This window comes from Spinacia oleracea, chromosome 6 (assembly GCF_020520425.1).
Source record: "Spinacia oleracea cultivar Varoflay chromosome 6, BTI_SOV_V1, whole genome shotgun sequence".
In the NCBI taxonomy this organism is placed as follows: domain Eukaryota; kingdom Viridiplantae; phylum Streptophyta; class Magnoliopsida; order Caryophyllales; family Amaranthaceae; genus Spinacia; species Spinacia oleracea.
In genome coordinates, this window is record NC_079492.1 from 142,666,957 (window position 1) to 142,677,583 (window position 10,627).

Below are 10,627 nucleotides of genomic sequence, written 5' to 3' on the forward strand. Positions count from 1 at the left end.
TTTGGCATGGCACCTTTTAACTCAATTTTTAAGTTTGGAACTTAAGGATCTTACTATGTTGGTTAGATTTTAAGTGAACTAAAATCCTTAATCATGCAACATAATCAAGCTTTTGATCTCATGCATTTTAAGACATATTTAAAAGCAATAAATAACTTAAAACATGCATAAGATAAATGTGATCTAGTATGGCCCGACTTCCTCTTGAAGCTTTGACTTCAAAGTCCGTCTTGAAAATCTCCGTGGGAGGCACCATTTTCTTCAAATAGGATAAGCTATAACTAATTACAACTATTTGATGGTACGCAGACCATATTTGAATTGAAAAATAACTTTGGTACTTTAGACCAATTACATTCAAATTAATGGTACGCAGACCATATTTTCTATCCTATTTGGGCCATACTAGTCACTTCATAACCTGCAAAACAGTACATATACAATATATACCATTCACCCATTCATTATCATGAATGGCCCACATAGCTGGTTAGTAAAACACATTATGCATCACGTAAACATTTGCAGCAATTAATCAAGGGCACCAATAATCTACCAATTATTCAGTCCTTATTAATTCTAATCAAGTTGTTTTAACCTTAAGGATTTGTAGACCTAATCAAGAGTTTTATGACTAAAAGGGCTCCCACTTAAATCAATAAATTCATATGCTTTACTAATTTTAAACATAAAAATGTATTTCAAGTCTAACCGGAAACATACAAATTTAATTAAAATTTAAAGCTCATATAAATTTATAATTGAATCCAAAAAGTTTAATTTAATTTGAGTCGTATTTAAATTAATTCATGATTTTAATTTTAGTAAAATAATTAGAATAAATAAAATTTATTATAATTACAATATTCAAAATTAAAATCCAAGAAAATAATTTAAATTATTAATTTTAAAATTACGTAAACTGAAAAATTTCAAATTAAACATTCAAAACGATCTAATCGTAACGCAAACACCCTACGCATCGCACGCCCATGGGCCGCACGCACACAGCTATGCTGGCCATGTGCGCGCAGCCTATGCGCTCGTCGCATAGCTGCTGCATCTACCATCGCAAGCCATCGCACGCTTTGGTGCTTGCTGCGCGCGCTCCATCGCTCGCTGTGCGCGCGAGCCATTGCTCGCTGTGCGCGCGAGCCATTGCTCGCTGTGCGCGCGACATCGCTCGCTGTGCGCGCGAGCCATTGCTCGCTGTGCGCGCGACATCGCTCGCTGTGCGCGCGAGCCATCGCGCGCGATCAACGCTTGGCGCAGCGCTCGTGGCACGCGAGATTGCGCTCGCTGCGCGCGAGGCTGCGCGCTCTTGCGCGAGGCAGTGCGCGTCGTGGCGCAGCTCGCTTGCTGCCCACACGCGACTGCCATGGCTCGCCTTTCGCCCATGCCCATTCGTCCATAGTTCGTGGCCCACGACACAAGGCAGGGCTGCTGCCTTGTGCTCATGCACCATGCCTTGCTCATTGCATTCGTGCCGCACGGGCGACGAGCTCCCTTGCTCGTCGTCGCATGCCCGCACTATACAACACCCCTTTAGGGTAACACGAAGCGTCCATTGCTTTGTGCGTGCAAGTTATATGAACGAATCGCATAAAAATTTAAAATTTATATTTAAAATTAATGACAAATTAATAAATAATATTAATTTCATAATTTTAGGGCGAAAAAATCGAAAATTTATTATTCAATTGATTTCCGATTGTCTTGGATTCAAGTCTAGGTCATAAAAATTTAAAATTTATCATAAATTTACAATTTTTATGGTGGTTTTTAATCATAGGTTTCTAATTAAATTATAATTAATTATGAAAATCAAATTAATTCTAAATTATTCTAATTTTCAACAAATTAATCATAATTACAAATTAGATTGCATAATTAACAAGGCTAGGCATTCAAACTTGTTAAACATATACAGTAGGTCAATCAAAAATTCAAGATTTATCAACAAGAATCGCAATTATTTAATTTAACATCTTAAATTTACGAAATTTTGCATTCGAAAAACTAAAACCTTCGAAAAGTCATAGTTAGGCTTCGAATTTGAGAATTCTGGGTTCGGCAGAAAAATATTAATTTTGTCAAAATTTTAGAATGCCTTTTACATGCGGAATTGACACAAAAATCACTCGATTTGGATGAGTAACGAAGAAACTGCCGAAAAATTGCGTACGTATAATTAAATAAACGCAATTTGCAATTAATTAACAATTACGAAAATTAATCACCCCTTTTAATTCTTGCAAATTTGTAATATTTAACCATGTTCATGCAATTTAGATTATGAAAATAATAAGGGGCTCGTGATACCACTGTTAGGTTATGATACATATGACATTACATAAATCATGCGGAAACAACCATTAAGCCAGGAATACATATTATTTACACATAATCATATAGCATAATTTAGATGCATACTCTTTGTTGCGTGCCTTCCCTAGCTGCGCCCGAACCGAACAAGAACAAGTCTTTAGGACTCCAAGTGTCGTCCCTCCGTAGATAGTCCACAGCACGTCCGGATCCGCCTTAAGATTGACCAACTAGAATCGCCCTTAAGGTACTAGAATTTTCGGCACTTTTGAGCAAGATGTGTGACTGAATTTTTCTCTCAAAAACTCACTTTGAATACTTGAAAACTCGTTATAAATTGTGAACCCAGGCCACATATTTATAGGGGTATGGAAAGAGAATTGGAATCCTATTAGGATACGAATTAATTAAATTAGAATTATAATAAAACTCTTATTTAATTAATTTATCAAATAGAATTAGGAATTTAATCATTAACCGAACTCTGCACGTTTTAGGTTTCGTATGCGAACACAAACACTTACGCGAGCATGACCCGCAAGCGTGCAGGCCATGCCCGCGCACAGCCCACACGGCCGCACGGCCCACGCGAGCTACAAGCCCACGCGAGCTGCAGCAATGCTCGCAGCCCACTGCTCGTAGCTGCGCGCGCTGCGCGCGCTGTGCGCGCTGCCACGACCTGCTGGGCCTGGCCTTGCGCTGGGCCTGGCGTGGCCTTGGCTGTTCGTGTGGCGCGCTTGGCTTGCTGGGCGATGGCCTGGCTTCGTGCTGGGCCCTCGTCCGGCAGGCCTCGTCCGATGCTTATTCGTACGATACGCTTCCGATTAAATTCCCGATTCCGGAATATATTTCCGATACGAACAATATTTAATATTTCCGATTCCGGAATTAATTTCCGTTTCGAACAAATATTTAATATTTCCGTTTCCGGAATTATTTTCCGATTCCGATAATATTTCCGATTCTGACAATATTTCCGTTTCCGGCAATATTTCCTATTCTGGCAATATTTCCATTTCCGATAATATTTTCCGATACGTACCATGTTTCCGTTTCCGGCAACATCTACGACTTGGATAATATTTATATTTCCGATACGATCCATATTTCCGTTTCCGGCAATATCATCGTTTCCGGAGTATTCATTTCTTGCCTGTGACGATCTCAGCTCCCACTGAAACCAAGATCCGTCAATTCCGAATATCCATAGATGGAGTATCTAATGCCATTAAATACTTGATCCGTTTACGTACTATTTGTGTGACCCTACGGGTTCAGTCAAGAGTAAGCTATGGATTAATATCATTAATTCCACTTGAACTGAAGCGGCCTCTAGCTAGGCATTCAGCTCACTTGATCTCACTGAATTATTAACTTGTTAATTAATACTGAACCGCATTTATTAGACTTAACATAGAATGCATACTTGGACCAAGGGCATTATTTCCTTCAGCTGTGGTAGCCGAAAAATGGCCTGTTTCTAGGCAAAGATCAAGATTGTTCCTTGCAACCCATTTCGAATGAGTTGAGATGGCTGTGAAATAGATTTTGACAGGGTTAAAAGGAATGTTTTTAAAAACGCAGTTATTTCTTTCTTTCCAGATTGCCCAAACGGTGAAGACAACCTTAATCTGGGTTTCTGGGAATTGTCGAAGAGATTTTAAAAGTTCCATTAGAGGTTGAGGCTGAAAGGAGAAGTCTAGCCATCTTTTAAGGAGAGTGCAGTTCCATGATTTTTTAACCGTTGGGCAGAGCAGAAAAAGATGATCGATTGTCTCGATGTGGGTGTCACATAGGGGGCAGGTGTCAGTGGGTAAAATGTGGCGGGAAAAAAGTGTGTGTCGAACTGCAATGCTATTGTGACCAATTTCCCATAGGAAAATTTTAATTTTTGGAGGGATGTCTAGTCTCCATATCCAGTTATATTTCCATTTGTTTGAATTCGTTGGTAGATTATGGGCTAGCCAAGTTGCTGACTTTATAGAGAATTCTCCAGAAGTGGTGGGGCCCCAGATTGGGTTGTCCTCTATTGGGATTGTAGGGAGGGGAAGGCCCTTAACTTTTAGAACAATGTGCTCAGGTAGGAGAGTAGCTAAGAGAGGGATATTCCATTTTTGACCAGGCATAATGAAATTCGAGACCCGAAGGTCATTTTCAATAGATTTTGGGTTTACGTTTGAAATAGACAACAAGTTTTCCTGAGAAATCCAGTTATCTATCCAGAAACGGACTGAATTCCCATTGCCTATTTTCCAACGGATTCCTTTACGGAGAATTTCACGTTGACAGAGGATGTGTTTCCAAATTTGCGAGTCCTTTTGTTTTGATTTGCAATGGAGAAAAGTCGTGTTATTAAGATACTTTTTAGTCATAATAGAAACCCAAAGGTTGGAGGGATTTGTCATTATTTTCCATCCTAATTTTGCCAAAAAAACTTTGTTAAGTGGTCGGAGCTTGCGAAGGCCCAACCCTCCTTGGTTTTTTGGTTTGCAGACAGTGTCCCAAGAAATGAGGGGAGTTGAGTTGGTCTTATCCGTTTGTTTCCAGAAAAAATTCATGTGCGTTGCATCTAGTTGGTTGCAAATCTTGTTCGGGAGGAGGAAGGAGGAGCATACATAGGCTGGTATAGCTTCGAGATTGCTTTGCACTAATGTTAGCCTTCCTGCTTTGGAAAGATAGTTTGCATGCCATATTTGAATTCTATTTTGGTTTTTTTGCATAATGTTGTTATAGTCTGTTCTTGTGGGTTTGTAACTGGAAAAATGAGCCCCTAGGTATCTACCTAGTGACATAGAGCTTTGCATGTTGAAGGTTCCGGCGATATTTAATCTTCTTGTGTTATTAATTTGTTTTGAAAAGACAATCGCGGATTTAAGGAAATTCACTAGTTGACCCGAAAGGTCACAAAATTTTGTGATGATATTCTTAAGATCGTTACATGAAGCGGTTGTTGCAAACATGAGGCATGGTATTCTAGGGGTATGGGGGGCGATTTTAAAACCAATGCCAGTCGTATGATTGAGTCCTGCTCTGGTTAGCATTATGATAAAAACTTCCATTCATAGTAGAAAAAGGTAAGGTGATAGCGGGTCACCTTGTTGAAGCCCTCTGGAGGGCTTGAAATGATCAGTGGTTGACCCATTGATTTTAAGGGAATAGGAAACTGTGGTCACGCAGGATTTAACCCATTCGATCCATTTGTTCGGAAAACCAAAAGCTACTAGGGTTGCCCAAAGGAAATCCCATTCTACCCGGTCGTAGGCTTTTTCCATGTATAATTTTAGGGCACACCATCCTACTTTGGATTTTGATTTTTGGAAAATATTAAGAATTTCTTGCACTATGAGGAGGTTGTCATGAATTGATCTTTCCGGCGTAAAGGCATTTTGAAAGGGGCTTATATGGTTTTGGAGAATCGGTGTAAGTCTTGAAACTAGGAGTTTTGCAATAGCCTTATACATTGTGTTGCACAAACTAATTGGTCTGAAATGATTTGGGTTTTCCGGGAGATTATTTTTTGGAATCAGGGCGATGATAGTATGATTAAGGGCCGGCGGGATTGATCCATGCTGGAAGAAGCTCTTGATTGCCGTTGTGACTTCTTTCGCAATAATGTTCCAGTAGGCTTGAAATTGTTTTGGCCCATAGACATCCGAACCTGGTGACTTTAGGGGGTTCATATCAAAGAAAGATGCTTTGATTTCTTCGTCCGAAAAAGGGGCGATGATGTTTCTTTCTTCGTCTTGGGAGAGGATTTTTGGCAGGAAGGAAAGGTCGATATTTCTGTTGTTTGGACTGTTAGAGGTAAAACGTTTCTTGAAGGATTGAACCAGGATTGATTGTATAGCCACTGGGTTATCTTCCCATTGATCCAGATCATTTTTTAAGCGGTGTATTAGGTTCCTAGATGATTGCAGTTTTGTTCGTTGGTGAAAGAAGTGGGAGTTACGGTCTCCTTTTGTAAGCCATTCTTTCCGCGCAAATTTTTTCCAACTATTTTGTCCAAAGAGTAGAAGTTTTTCACGTTGTTTGATCATTCTAAGTAGGTGGTCATGGAGTATTCTGTTGAAAGGTTGACTTAGAAGTTGTTCTTGCAAGGTTTGGATTTTATTCAGATTTTGGGTTAACTTGTTGTTCATATGGCCGTATTTCGAGTGTTCCCAAGATTTGAGTTTAACTTTTATTGTTCTTAGTTTCTGGCTTATCCTAAAGAACCGGGATCCCGGGATGTTATTTTGCCATTCTTTTCGAACAATATCATGAGTTTCTTTGTCTAGGACCCATAGATTCTGAAATCTATACAATCTATTTTTGGTGTTGGACGGTGTTTTTGTGTCTAGAAATACGGGAGCATGGTCTGAGACTGTAAAGTTTCCATAGCGTAGGAGGGTGTCAGGGAAGATCGTTTAGAAGCTATTATGAGCGATGGCTCTATCTAGCCGTTGAAGAAGTAAGTCTTGACGATTGCCTTTCCATGAAAAGGAAGGTTGAGTGCTATTCACATCATAAGCATCAAGGCTCATTAGTAAAGAGGGAAGTCGTTGGCATTGCGAGGCCGTAATTGGGTTTCCCCCGAACTTGTCGTCGGGAGATAGCAATTCGTTAAAATTCCCTATTATTAACCATGGTTGAGATATATTTTCATGGAAAGTACGAAGATATTCCCAGAAATCATCTTTCTCGCTTTCCTGTGCCGGGCAATAAACTCCCGTCACTATAAACGTGTTGTTATTCGGTTTATACAAGATTGTCATGTGGGCACACCTCTGTACTACGGAATAGTTCAAAACGGAGATGTTATCGTTATTCCAACAAAGCCACAAACCCCCACTATGATTCGAGGGATCAATGATTAAATGTTGGTGGAAATTTAGAGCTTTTAATAGAGTCTTGCTGTTTGCATTGTTTGTTCTTGTTTCTTGAATACATAAAATATCCGGTCGAAAGTTGTTTTCATGTGAATGAGTTCCGCAAGGGCTTGTCCTCGCTTCCCTCCCTGAATATTCCAAGAAAGAATTCTCATGATTAAAACAAAGTTGAATTAGACTTATTATTCTTAAAATTGACCTTACTACGATGAGTAATGTAAGCACCAATTAAATTTCGTTTCTTATAGACGGTTAAAATAAGAATTTGGATAAAGGTTCCAATAATAATCGAGTGATTATGATGAGGCGTAGTTAAAGACACAATAGTTAATAAGACTATAAGTTCCTGGTTCCTGCACATAATAACTTTTACGGAGAGAAATTTAGAGGCGGATATATAAATCCGGTTCCGATAAGGAGCGAGCTCCTTAGGCAGTTCGAGTAGTAGGATTATTCTACTACGTACCAAGAAGGGCTTGAAGAACCCTTGTGGACATACTAAGTACAAAAATCGAGTATGAAGTGCGGGAAAGCTATACATAAGTATATTATTACATGCTGAGTGATAAACAAGTAAGACGTCGGTGGCACCACAAGGTAGTAGAGATCGATTGCTGCTTGAGTTCCTATTATGAGTCCAAATTGATGATACCTGTCCAAGCGCTACGCAAGAAAAGCATGAATAATGGAAATTAATAGTTGCCGAAATTAAATACACAATGTTAGTTGCCGAGAAGATATTACTATGGTGGGTTTTACACAGAATACCCTCAGGCTCAATATTATTCTTAAGGTGAGCTACATCATCGGGATAATGTTCGTTACGGAGTTGTCTCACGAGACTAAACTTCAACCCAGCCTTTAGCCTCCCTAAGGAAGGGTACCTAAAGAGCTTGAGGAGCTCAGAATGGAGAACTGACTTCGACAAACTCAGGGACCAGGGGCTGAAACAGTTATTCGTTTGGGGGGCAAAATCATAGCGAAAAGGCATCATATTAATTGTAAAAGAGCAGCATATATTCTGTACTTTGGGCCACAGTGCAGAGGATTGAAATAAACACAACCTGAAGGAAGAAACATAATAAAGGTTCATGTGGAATAAAGACAAGATCAAACTAATTCCAGGCAAAAGACATGGAATAGATTGAATGTTAAGGGCAGATGCAGAAGATTGATACTTTAAATAAAAGGAAAACAAAGTTTCATTAATTGAGCAATCAACAGGGACATACATAATCCAGCCACTGTACTGAGAACATGGACATTTTACCAACAAAGCTAAGGACATGAAAAATAGAAAAGCCAAACCCTGACTAATTACATTACAACAGGACCTCCACCAGCATCCAGTTACAATGTTAGGAATCATAATACAGCAGGGGAAAAAATGGCCAAGATACCAGAACACATTAAACAAACCGCAAATACAACGACAAAAGTAGAGCAAAAAGTAGTCTAGTCCATCAAAACCCAGCCAAAAACAGTACAGCAGCCACATTCGTTCAACTACATTGAAGAAGTGGGAGAGAGGCTAGATCCATCTCTCTTCCTTTCTCTTGTGAAGTTCTAGCTCACCAGGAGGAGTACCGGGGTTAAAGAAATCAGCATGAGCCTCAATATCATCCATTTCATCATCAAGAACATTGAACGGAACTTGGTGAAGTTCCTTAAAAACCGGGAGATCATCAACAATATCATTTTCCATTTCAGGGAGTAATTGCTCAATAACAGGAGGGTTAAGAGTGACGGTTTCTCCAGTTGAAACCTCAAAATCAGCTAGGCCTTGGAAAGGGTTCTTGGCAGGGATAGGAGCACCAGCAACCACTATGGGTTTAGAAGGGGAAACCAGAGCAACCGAGGGGGCGGTGTTGTCATAAGGGTGAAACTTTGGACGATTAGTTTTAAGAAATTAAAGTGCGGGGTTTGGCCCTTCTCTTAGGAACAACCGTGAGCCAGTCAGTAGGTGCAGCATTATCTAGAGAAGTTGGGGCAGTGAGAGTAGTTGCATCCATTTTTGCAACCACAAGTTCAAGACACGGGGCTGGCTTAGCCGGGCATTGATTCATAGTGTGGTTAGGATCACCACAGACAGGACAGACTTCCCAAACACCCTCATAAGAAAGAAAATATTGTTGAGAGTCATGACCAAAATTCAGAGAGATTGACCTCGGGACAGGTTTAGTGATATTTAAATTAACACAGACACGAGCAAATTGACCTTTTTCCATATTTTCCTTAGTGTATCTATCAAGACGAATGGGATGGCCAACACAGCTAACAATTTGGTTCAAGTAACGCCAAGCCCAATATTCAGTTGGAAGAAACGAAATTTTAACCCATTGATCTACAGAGGTAATGTTGCTAAATTGGGCACGAAAACCAGGTCTCCAAGGCAATAAGACAAAATTCAGACCCTAGACGAACCAAGGCCTGTTGTTCCATATTTCATTTTTATCAATAGGGTTGCTAAATTGAATTAAAAACCAGCCATTACCTAGGTACCTAAAGTTTACCTCTCCGTGAGTGTTACTCCAATCTTTTTTCAGCCTAGCCAAAACAGCAGCCTGGGGAATAAATTCTCCCCAAGCTCTCCCATGAAGACAAGTATCCTCCATTTTTTTTATCTCAGAATCAACAACAGCAGGGGCAGGGATTGTTACAACAGCTCCAGATTGACCGTGAACCTCTGAACCAGAATTGGGTGCAATACCCTGAGGTGGGGTACTGGGAGTAGGAGAATTACTGATACTTCCCACAAAGATGGTAGGGGTGGCATTGGGGTTATTGAGCATGGTTTCAGCTGAAGAACTAGGATCACTGGGATGTTTTAACTCAGTGGAAAGCTTAGGTGGGTACGTCTTGAGAATGGAGGCATAGTTATTTTGAGTAAGATTATCAGACATTAAGAGAATGCTAAGACAATGATTCAGAGCTTGAGAGTTTAGATGAGAATGCTTGTTCAGAATGCAATTAAAGGGTGGGACTAGAAGGGTGGAGTGATCAACCAAGAGAATCCTCCACCGTTCGATTGAAAATCGTAGCCGAAAAGGGAACTCGAGAAACTAAACCAATTTTTGGGACTTGATAAGTAGGCGAAAAGTAGCAATTAGGTTCATAATTACCGTAGTTCTTAGGGTTGATTACGATGCTTTGGTCGAAACCATTGGAGCTGATAGGGGAGAGGAAGGGTTGCCATGGAGGCAAGTGAGGAGAGTGGGCGGCGGATGAACCAAGGCTGAGGGTTTGGTTTTTTCTCTCTTTAGATTTCTTAGGTATCTCATATTTCTTTTTTCTCTTTCTTTTTTTCTCTCTCATCTTTGCCCTATTTTTTATTAATCACATCTTCTCACTTACTATTAGGCCTTTTATTACTCACATCTTCTCACTTACTATTTAAATCCTACTTTAATACTACATTAATCCCACTAGCAAAC